Source organism: Pseudochaenichthys georgianus, unplaced genomic scaffold (genome assembly GCF_902827115.2).
Source record: "Pseudochaenichthys georgianus unplaced genomic scaffold, fPseGeo1.2 scaffold_440_arrow_ctg1, whole genome shotgun sequence".
Taxonomy (NCBI): Eukaryota; Metazoa; Chordata; class Actinopteri; order Perciformes; family Channichthyidae; genus Pseudochaenichthys; species Pseudochaenichthys georgianus.
The window spans coordinates 18,982-31,433 of NW_027263005.1; positions in this window are offsets into that span (position 1 = coordinate 18,982).

The window sequence follows — 12,452 nt, forward strand, 5'->3', positions numbered from 1 at the left end:
GCACTGGGGTGTACGGTTTAACCATGTCCTGGATGTAGGAAGGGCCAGATCCATTCGCAGCATGGTACGCAAGTACCATTGTCTTGAAGTGGATTCTAGCAGTTACCGGAAGTCAGTGAAGGGAGCGGAGGAGCGGCGTGGTGTGGGAAAATTTAGGAAGGTTGAAGACCAGACGAGCAGCTGCTCTGGATGAGCTGCAGAGTCGGATGGCACATGCAAGTAGACCAGCCAGGAGGGAGTTGCAGTAGTCTAGGCGTGAGATGACGAGAGTCTGGACCAGAAGCTGCGTCGCTTTCTGGGTCAGCTGGGGACGCTATCCTCCTGATGTTGTAAAGCGTGTATCTGCAGCAACGGGTTGTAGCAGCGATGTTTGCAGTGAAGGACAGGTTGTTATCTAGGATCACACCCAGATTCCTTGCAGTCTGAGTTCGGGGAAACAACAAAGGTGCCGATGTTGATAGTCAGGTCAAGAGTGGGACAATCTTTCCCGGAAGGAAAAGCAGTTCAGTCTGTCAAGGTTGAGCTTGAGGTGATGAGCGGACATCCACTGAGAGATGTCAGCTAGACAAGCAGAGATGCGTGCGACTGACCTGGGTCTCTGAGCGGGGGAAAGGAACAGAATTAATTGGGTGTACGTCAGCGTAGCAGTGGTATGAAAAACCATGCGTGCTAATGACAGATCCGAGCGAGTTTGTGTACAGGGAGAAGAGGAGGGGACCAAGAACAGAGCCCTGAGGGACCCCTGTACAGTGGCGGAGGGAACCAGTGATCAAACCCGTGGCATTGAAATCACTATTATATGAACATAAAAATACATTTCACTAGAAAACAAGGGGTTATTTAAGGCACCTACAACACACCTCTACATTATTTGGGATTAAGCTAGTGGTGGAATAGATCAAATAATATTCAGTATATCTAACTATTTTTTTCGTATTCCCGCAGGCAAAGTATCAACGAAGCTGACATTATACAAATGTAATGCAATATACAGACTGTTTAGCTTATGATGATCAGCAGCCCTATGAGCTCATTCTCTTCAGTGTATCATCAGGAATACAGAGACACACACACATCATTTAATTAAATGATAGGTTAAGAATATAAAATCTTAAAAGTAAATAACAATAAATAATAGCCCTTAACCCTGTTAGGCCCCCGGTTTGTAATTTTACAACATTACTTTAAGCTATCCTAAAAAAGTCAGTAAATGTTTTTGTTTTTTTTAAAGAATACATTTACATAGTCAAAGGTCCATTTGTTCAGCCTCACAATACTATGGGTAGTACATGTGTGTATAGGTCCTGCCCCTCTGGCCATACACGCCAGGGATTTTTGGGGCCCCATGAAAAGATATCACATTGGGCCCCACCACCAGGCCCTGGCCACGCCAACCAAGCACAATTGCTGTAACACCTCCAGAACCCAACCTGACTCATTTATGCTTTAAATAACTCTACCTGTACAGTCTTGCATCTATCTTGTAGTCCAATACTAACCGCACAATATTTACTGACACTGAGCTGTGAAATATAACACTTATGTGGTGACAGGGCTGCTGAGCCTAGAGATGGAATCTGTTGGTCCTGGCACCAGGGGGAGGACAACTGATTTAGTATGAATAGCTGCTAAAAATGTATCTGCATTTACTAAATGTCACCTAAAAGAGCAGTGAAATAAAAAACTTATATTAACAGTACTTAATGTCAGCTTAGTAAAAAAAAAACCTAATTATTATTTACAATGGACTACGCTTAGCTAACAGACACATTTCCACCACTCATAGACCACACCCACCTTTTCTTTGAAAAACTGGGTGACATACTGTCCCTCTTTAGTCCCTCTCTTATCTTTCTCTCCTTTCTTTTCTCTTTTGAAAGCCTGACTTTGTTAGTCGTTGAGACATGGTACACACGTAAGTACTAGCATCCCTGCTCCTAACATGCTCTCACTCTCTGCTAGAAAGTGCCGGCGGTGCTGCACCGCGTTTGGAGGCAGGACCAAACCATTACATGTAAATAGAAGGGGGTGTACAGAGGCTTTGGATAATTAACTTTTGAAAAAAAAAAGGTTAAATGAATTGTAAGTTTAGGGAGTACATTATCGATATAACGTCCTATTAATGTTTATTCTTGATGAATGATGAAAGGTTACTTAAACTTTTTTTTCTTAATGTTCTAAAATTGTTTGGGCCCCCGTGGTGAGGGTGGCCAGGATTCAGCTGGGGGTGGCCGTGGCCAGGATTCAGCTGGGGGTGGCCGTGGCCACTCCCAGCCACCCCCCAGCTCCGCCACTGCCCCTGTAGTTAATTGACAATGGTCGGACTCTGACCCTCTCCAAGTAACCCTGTAGGTGCGGTCTTTGAGGTATGAGGTGAGGAGGGAAAGTGCAGAGCCTGAAACTCCAAGTTCTTGAAGAGTGCGAAGGAGGATCTGATGGTTCACCGTGTCGAATGCAGCAGACAGGTCCAACAGGATGATGACAGAGGAGAGGGAGGCTGCTTTAGCAGTGTGCAGTTCCTCAGTGACAGCAAGGAGGGCAGTTTCTGTGGAGTGACCTGCCTTGAACCAGACTGGTGCGGATCCAGAAGGTTGTTCTGATGGAGATAGCAGGAGAGTTGTTTAAAGACAGCGCGTTCAAGTGTTTTAGACGGGAACGGGAGGAGAGAGACAGGCCTGTAGTTTATAACATCAGACGGGTTGAGAGTGGGTTTCTTTAGGAGAGGGTTTACTCTCGCCTCCTTGAGACTGTTTGGAAAGTGACCAGAAGTTAGAGAAGTGTTGATGAAATGGGTGAGAAACGGTAGAATATCAGGAGCGATAGTCTGAAGGAGGTTTGAAGGGATAGGGTCCAGAGGACAGGTGGTAGGGCGGGCAGAGGTAATGAGGGTAAGAACCTCACTTGGAGAGAGAGGGGAGAAGGAGGTCAGTGTGTGGGTGAAAGGAGGGTCTGGTGACCCAGCGGTGAGTAGAGGTGAGTCAGAAAAAGAAGAGCGAATATCATCAACCTTTTGTGATTAACAAGTCGCTTGACAGAAGGGAAGGGGCTTTGGGGGGGTCCAAGAGAGAGGAGGGGGAAGGGCTTTGGGGAGGGTCCAGGAGGGAGGAGAAGATGGAAAATAGTTTTTTGGGATTGGAATAGGAAGATTGGATCTTATCTTGAAAGAAAGTGCCTTTTTGCCTGAGAGATCGAAGCAGAGAAATAGGATAGGAGAGCTTGATAGGTTTGGAGGTCGTCACGGTGTTTGGATTTCCACCATTTCCGCTCTGCTGCCCGAAGGACGGTTCAATCAATCAATCAATCAATGTTTATTTATATAGCCCCAATATCACAAATGTTACATTTGTCTCAGTGGTCTTCACAGTGTGTACAGAATATCAGTATGACAATACGACACCCCTCTGTCCTTAGACCCTCACATCGTACAAGGAAAAACTTCCAAAGAAACCCAGTTTAAAGGGAAAAAAATGGGAGAAGAAACCTCAGGGAGAGCAACAGAGGAGGGATCCCCTCTCCCAGACGGACAGACGTGCAATAGATGCCGTGTGTAAATTGAAAAGATAATACATTTGCAACATAGGTAGTCCAAATGTTTGGAAATGCATGTGTGTATAATAGGAAGATGAATCCACGAGGATATCCATCCAGGACCTATGATCCAGGACCACAGCCACGACTCCAAGATCCAGCGCTCGCGATCCAGGACACAGGACCGCACAGGATCATCCATGACTCCGGATCCCAGCGTATATAGACACCAAAAAGAAAGACATTTGGGGAAGCTGGGTTAATCGGAACATGAGTGTACACGGGTATAGACAGAGAGAAGGAAAGAAGTAAGATGTCCCCCGACAAACTAAGCCTATATCAGCAAAACTAGGGGCTGAATCTAATCAGCCCTAACTATAAGCTTTATCAAAAGGAAGAGGTCTTAAGCGCACTCTTAAAAACGGATAGGGTGTCTGCCGCCCGAACACAAACTGGAAGCTGATTCCACAAATGTGGAGCTTGATAAGAAAAGGCTCTGGCTCCCATTGTACTTTTAAAGATTCTAGGAACAACCAACAACCCTGCATTCTTGGAACGCAATGCCCTAGTAGGACAGTAGGGTATAATGAGTTCTTTAAGGTAAGATGGCGCCTGCCCATTAAGGGCTTTGTAGGCGAGAGAAGAATTTTAAATTCTATCCTGTGTTCTATAGGGAGCCAGTGTAAGGCAGCCAGAACAGGAGTAATGTGGTCCCTTTTCCTAACTCTGGTTAGTACACGAGCCGCAGCATTTTGAATCAGCTGAAGCGACTTGATTGACTTCTTGGTACTCCCTGATAATAAAGAGTTACAATAATCCAGCCTAGAAGTAACAAATGCATGGACTAGTTTCGGTTCTATTAGCACGCAGTGCATCATTTAGCCAGGGAGAGCAGGGAGGGGACTGACGAGCACACACACAGGTTATTTTCAAGGTTCTTTCTGGGGCCAATATAATGTTTTATTGTTTAGGAAAGAATAGTTTGTGTGAGATCTTCCTTGGGAAAGTAAAGGAAGTTAACCCAGGTGTAAGATAAAAAGTGATTCTGACCTTGTTTACTTCCGAAGCTCTCACGCTCTGTTCATAAGAAAAAATACTTTTTCCCAGAACTCCGATTCGCCTGTATTGGCGCCCGACCCACAAGTGAATCCAACCAGTAAGAAACAACTAGGGAAGTGAGCAACCGACCCAAACTCCTCCCCCACGGACTTCTCTGATTCGCTTCGGAGGTAAAATGGGACGGACACACATCTCCGCCCCCGGAGATGTGTGAAGTGTTCTGTTACAGGGCACTCTGTATTTCGTATTGTGTTTTTTACCATTAAAATCAGATTATTGTTATAACTTTTATGCCGGGTGTTTTGAACTCCTTCTTTTTATTAATCTGACCAGGCTCATCTAACGGATGGCGCGGAGCAGAGCTGGGCTTTAAGCCACCACTACTGTGTTTGCTCCTACAGTACATACACCAATATGGAATTGGTAACATTACAAGCATTTATTTACCACAAGTTAACAAAGGGGGAGACGAGCAGCAGGAGCAAACCAAGCGGCCAAAAGGCACAGATATATCTAATGAGCCAACAAAAAGGAGGACTCTAACAAAGGGAGGACTCTATTAAATGAGCCTACTTAACTACAAAGGAAGATACATAATAAACAAAATAACCCTCACTATCACAGTGGTACAAACTAATGTAAAGGAGAGAAAACCACAGCTAAACTAAATACTACAGCCAACGTAAAGGCTAAGATACTCTAGTCACATCTAATCACATCAACACTGTCAGAGAATATTCTGATTAGTGGCCGTGCAAGAGAGCATTTGTAGTCTTTCACATGGGTGTGCTATAACTTAGAGCAGGGCATAGGTTAAAGGTCCCGCTTTCCTGTTGGGGGGAGTGTGACCAACTGCGCAGGAAGACTTTAACAGACTTTCTTTGTCTCTGAAACCATGTGTTCGTAATTATGATTAGAAAAGGGGCGCGAACAGAGGCTCCTCCTTGATTATCTGTGTAGATTTGCGCTGTGTTTCTGTGTAATCTTCAGTGTTGGCTGGGGAATTACATGATGAAGTCGTGTGAAAACCCTGCCACTGCTCCCCGGCCGTGACTCTCAAATAAACTCAGGTGTTTTGATATAAAGCGGACTCCAGCTTCCATTTCTTCCATCAACATTGCTGAGCAGAAGTTTCTCTCACAGATTGGCGTCACACGAACAGGACACCATCAGATCTTCGGGAGCTGGTAAGTTCAATTATATTTTAAGATTGTCTTACCAGCATTTGAGATCAACGGTGTATCAAAATTACCTGAGAGAACTGAGCTGCTGCATTTTTTTTGGGTTTCTCTACTCATTTACATCTGGAGGCTAATTATAAACCTCGGGAATTCGGTGTCTAGGGGGGACTTTGTCCTGGCCAATTTCCCCGTGTTTGTTGCTGGGACAGGTTGTCTACGAGCAAGCACGGCCTATGTGAAAACTATGAGAATATTTGGGGCTAATAAATAACCTAGGAATATCGAATTTCATCGATTTCTCCTCTGTGTGTGATTCTTGGAATTAAATCACCAGGCAATCACACACAACAAATATTCGGAGAAGAAACTTTTGAGAGATGCACCAGTAAAGTGGATTTTCTGAATTAGAAGCAATGTCAGAGTTTTCAGAGGTATAAATTGCCTAAATCAACAGCATTTCTGCTGGAGGTGCCGATTCTCCGCCCCCTGTGGAGAGCAGCACACAGAAAAAAGAGCATGGAGCATTATTTCCGCGACTATTAACCATTTTGAACTAAAGAAAGTGGTCAATGTGTGGTATGAGAATGTTGTATGAATTGCTGAATTTGGCTGTGTTTGCTGATACACGAGAATTATTAAAACCCCCTCTGAAAGTCTCCCCTAATTCGGATTATAAAATAGGCTGGAAGAGTTTTTGTCAGTTGTTGAGAGTTTTTATGTTTGTTTGTCTAATTGCAGTGTTGTATAATTGTTTCGTGTTTGTTTGTCTACCCGCCGTCTTGTGCATGCGTTGTAACAACTCATAATGAATCAGTCCACAGCCAGGGATAAAATGAACTAAACTTTAGTTATCTCACCAAAATTAAATGACTTCAGAAAGAATGAAACAATAATGATAACGTATGAAAAGCTCAAACAGCTCAATGTTGTATTATTTGTTTAATTTATTCTTAAATCTATGTATTGTATGGTAATAATGAATAACAAAACTTAATGTATTGAACACATTCCGAAACAAAGAGGATAAGACAGAACCAGACTCATGCATGAAATACTTGGCTCTATGAAACCTGATGTACTTATATGGTTCTGTTTTCTTCAAGGTTGTGTCTTCCTGGTCGAATGTACTTATTGTAAGTCGCTTTGATAAAAGCGTCCGCTAAATACAATGTAATGCAATATAGTCAGACAGTAATTGAAACTTTTGCGCTGTTGCTGCAAAATGAAAACCTTGTTGATTGTCTGTTTCCAACTGGCCACTGGAATCAGATAATTGATATACGTTGAAGTTCAATTACAGTTTAAATATAGTTTAACATTCTTTATTAAACTGTTTCAAATTATTTCTAGTACAATTGGTCTATACAGACATTACTACAATCCTAATAGTTGTCAAATACTGAGCTTATGAACAATAGAGTAAAGGTCGCTGGTTTAAGCCAGGATCAATATACTTGAGGTTTTATTGTGCACATAATAAATGTGTTTAAATGAATTGAGCAATTTTTAAAGGAGTATAATGTTGCAATTTTTAAGATAAGTAATTGCAGTTCAAAGATAGATGTTGTTTTCTCCTTCTCTCGTTCACGAGCACACAAAATAAATCATAAACATTTCCAAATCCGAACAGACAGAGAAGTAAACTAAACTATTTTGCTCTTCATTTTTAAATGGGATTTTCCGCTACATAACAGACGACTTAATACAGGACTTAAGAACGTTTTAAAGACAAGTCATGGAGAGGTTTGCATTTTGGACGGAATCTCCCCCTTCCTCTGCCTCCTAAAATCCTGCACCCGAGGTCAATCACAGGCGTGACCTTGGAGGGGCAGAGAATCTGAGCAAGACCACAGAGCGACCATTGGGGTTTTTTTGTATGGCCTAAAGGCACAAAGAGGAACATTTGCCTACCCCCCACAACCCAAACACACACACACACACACACACACACACCACACACCACACACACCACACACACACACACCACACACACACACACACACACACACACACACACACACACACACACACACACCACACGTGTAAGTGATTTACAGTTACTAAATCAGCCTACTATCACCTAAAGAATATATCTAGGATTAAAAGACTAATGTCACAGCAGGATTTGAAGAAAAAAACTTGTCCATGCCTTTATCTTCAGTAGACTGGACTACTGCAATGGTGTCTTCACAGGTCTCCACTAAAAAATATATATTAGAAAGCTGCAGCTGATTCAGAACGCCGCTGCTCGAGTCCTCACTAACACTAAGAAAGTGGATCACATCACTCCTGCTTTGAAGTCTTTACACTGGCTTCCTGTGTGTCAACGAATAGATTTCAAAATACTGCTGCTGGTTTTATAAGCACTGAATGGTTAGGCCCAAAATACATTCTTGACCTCCTGCTAAACTATGAACCATCCATATCTCTCAGGTCTTCAGGGACTGGTCAGCTTTCTGTCCCCAGAGTCAGAACTAAACATGGAGGAGCAGCGTTCAGTTATTATGCTCCAAACATCTGGAACAAACTCCCAGAAACTGCAGGTCCGCTTGCAACTCTGACTACTTTTAAATCCAGCAAGAAGACTTTTCTTTTTGTCCGCTTGCTTTTAATTGAACTAGTCATATTTTAAACTGCACTGTAACTTTTATCCATGTATTTGTCCTTTAATGCTTATTTTATTAGCTTTTCTTTTAATGCTTAATGTCTTTCATTTTTTGTAAAGCACTTTCAATTGCCTTGCTTTGAAAGGTGCTATATACATCTGATGGAGATGGATAGAGGCATTTATTTTAATTGTAGCAGTCAGTTTGGTGGTTCTGGCAGCATTGTTGAGCAATTTTCATAGATGTGTTTTCATGCCTCTGTGCAAGGCTTAGTCTTTCTATCTGTATAGCCACTGGTGTAAACTAAGTTCATAAAACTCAACAGGGACTATACTTGAGCACTATTTTGAGATACTTGTACTTTATTTGAGTATTTAAATGTTTTGCCCACTTTATTCTTCTACTTCTACAGTTCAGAGGTTACATGGTGTATTTCTACTCCGCTACATGTATTTCATACCTTTAGTTATTTTACGGATCTGGATGAATGATGTGAAATTTAATTAAGTGTTAAATCAGACTTTAGTTCCACCTGGAGTAAATCCACAAGCTACCCTGCAGTATCAAAGTACTTCAGACTAGCTGCAGGTCTACCAGATCAATCATTATAAAACACATCATATATTATTCTGAAATGGACCAATCTGCACAACGACTACCTTTACTGTCGCTATGTCCACTATATTTTTGATGAGAATACCTTTATACTTTTACTTGAGTAACATTTTAATGCAGTACTCTTGCTGTAACGTAGTATTCCTACACTCTGGTACTTCTACTCAAGAACAAGAGTACTAAGCTAACGTTAGCCAGAAAGGTTTTTCAGTTCGCTTCACGCTGAAAATGAAATAGGACCCCACGGTTTGATGATTGATAGGTGTGGGCTGTCTTCCATTTTTCACACACAGGACAGTGGGGGATATCCACCCTATCCACAAATGTAAAGTATTCACACAGCCTTTTTCCCTCTGTGAGGAGCAGCAGGTTCAGCTTCATTTAAATATGTCGTGTAGTAATACTGTCGATGGATTTATTTTTCATCTCAAGAGAGAATGTGTATTTTATGTTAGTATTTCAAAAAAATTCCCCCAGACAGCGCCGCTGCGGGGTTTGGGTTTTCAGCATGTCAATTTTGTCACACAAATGTGCCTTTTTTATTTCATACAGTTCCATTTGGATTGAGACAGGGAATAATCCAAACCTCATGCGTGGCGTTTCACCGTCACGGGGGCGATTATAGCCATCTGTATGTCAAATATGTCTTATATGTCTTAAATGAAATGATGAATTGGAAATGGGGGGACCTGATGTAAACAAGTACGAAAGTCTTTCTCTGGTCTGCATCCCCTTGACAATTGTATTTTTTGAGCTGTACTGTACCCAATATACAAGCTGTTTAATAAACTTTCAATCAATCAACTCAATATGTAATTACATTTTCAAATTACTGACTGAGCCCCACCACTGTATGAGTTAGCCCTACCATAGATTACCCAACAAAAAATACTCAGGAGCTGATAAGTCAATTAATTGCTTATCATGACAGGCACACAATAAAACAGTGGAAACAACATGTGTTTGACTTTCATTAGTGAATGAAACTGTGTTGCCATTTTATAGTCCAATATTGTGCAATTATATATATTATATACATATCCTACATATATGCTAAGGTCCCGCTACTGACACGATAGCAGTCATTTCGTGCGCATGTGTGTAATTAAACCCATGATATCGAAATCTCAATCCAGCCAGGTACCCAGAGTTGGCAACCTTGCCCATACCCCAAATAATATTTGTATTTGCAGATCTACAATGAATCACACAAACGACCTATTTTGGATTCAAAAGGTGACAAGTTTGCATCCCCTGCTTGTTATCCATTTATTACAGAGCTGGAAAAATGGTGTTGTATTGATTGGATTCTGATCCGTGCAAGTCCTATTTTAACTGACTTTAGTTTCTAATATTAATGATAATTTGATTTCATCCCATAAATAATTATTTAAATTAACTCAACATTTCACTGATGGATTAGTGTTCCACATTTTTCCCACTAATTTCTTTTTATGATTGAGCCACTGGTAAAGAGAGACATTGATGACCCTGTGTTCCGTTTGTTTGTCTATGGCTTCGGACGGCCTTCACTAAAAGTCACCCAGCTCTGCCCTACTACAGACCGGCTGTGTGCAGTCACAGAGATGCTATGGCTGCGCTACATGACATTAATGGTCTGGTCCGAGAATGGACACCATTTCCTGCTCCCAGAGAGAATGACATTCCTCAACTGAACTTTACAGCCGTTGATACTGTTCTCACATGGGTCTGCGTCCCCCCCCCACCGAGCCATGAACTGAAAGCTTGACGTCTGCTCTGAACACTGGTCTGTGTGAACTGTCACACCAGCTCCAAACCCTTGGGTCAGTCAGATGAGTCAAACGGCTTCACCTTGGGCACAAGGGTCAGGAATATGACTCGTTACCACAGAGTGGGTTTGTTTGTTTTTTTAAGGCTATCCATACTGCTATGCAGAGGATGCCTTGTAATATTGGCAAGCTGTGAAAGCCCCTACCATTTTTAGTATAGGCCTGTTGTCAGGGGCCTGTTACTGTCTACTACATATATTCACATTATATAGACCATGAGGCTGCACGGAGCTTAGGCTAAAAATACAACCATTCTGTTTCTGCTCTAAAGATTCAATTTATAGATTCTATATCAAAATAGTTTGTTCTTATTGTTTCCAATGATAACGTCACCTTAAGTGGAGGAATGCAAACCTGTTTTCAATTGTAAGGTTTGAATTTGTTTGACATTTCTCAGTAAAGACACCCTCAGACGCCCACTGTCATTCATGCTATGCCTTCAGTAGTAACTCAGATGTTAAGGGGAATTGAAGCTTTTCCTCCCAAATCAGAGATGCTTTGTTTTGTTTGTTTTTTTCTTTCAACAAAGGTGTGCATTTCCTGCCATACTATATGGTTTCTCACAATTGTTTTTGTTAGTTGCGCACAGCTGATACTGAGTTTTCTCGAGTGATGGGTTATGACCTCTACCATGCTTACATGGACTCGTATGTTTTATTTCATATCTAACTGAAGTAAGAGAGAAATAGAAGAGAGCTGTGAGAGAGATGAGAGATATGAGGATGTGAGAGGGATGTGGAAGAGGAGAATAGAGAGATGAGGATAAGAGAGGGATAGGAAAGAGAGAAGAGTTATTTGCAAGTTGCGTGCTGATACTGAGGTTTCTCGCTTAATATCTTATAGACGATACCATGTTTAAATAGACTCCTACGTTGTTATTATATTATGTGACATATGTAAGAAAAGGGAGGGGAGAGTCAATTATATTGAGTAATTGATCTCATATTGAAACATTCATTTCTCAAACCTATGTTTTATGGAAGAGGAAATGTACGCCTGATAGACTAATCTTTTATCAAACGGTAAATGGTGAATTAATTATAACATTTAGAATAATTGAGAACGGGTGATATCCACAGGGACTAGCTCACATTTAACTTAAAATACAATTTCTTGCTTTGGACTGATGAGTATATGATTCTTGCATGTTAAATGACTAACACAAACCTTACATGTATGCATGTGCATTGTGTCAGGAAGGCTCTCCAAATAATTCTGAGGGGCCTATCCTATTTTTGTAATTGAATGATAATGTGCTAATCCCTTACCTTGAGTTGTCTGCACTCAGGAAAACAACCACGGGCAAGGAGGGCACGAGGTCGTTCGAGATGAGAGGATTCTAATCTTCCAACTTTCTGATGGGATGGGATGCTTCTTCATCTTTCTGCTCGGGGGGGGGGGGCACCAAACAGACAACTCTGCAGGACGAGCGATGGCTTCAGATGCTCCATGGTTCTTGGAAGGGCAGATTTCTTCCTAAACATCTCCCATCACGGGGGGGTGGCATCTGGAATGTGCCATTTGGAATAGGCTCTGCTCTCAAGCAGATAGCAGAAGGAATGCAGGCAGATGAGCCGCTGTTTCACTGGGAGATCATAAAGTGCTCACTGAATGAGCCACAAAAGCAGAGCAATTGGGGGGGGGGGGGTGAA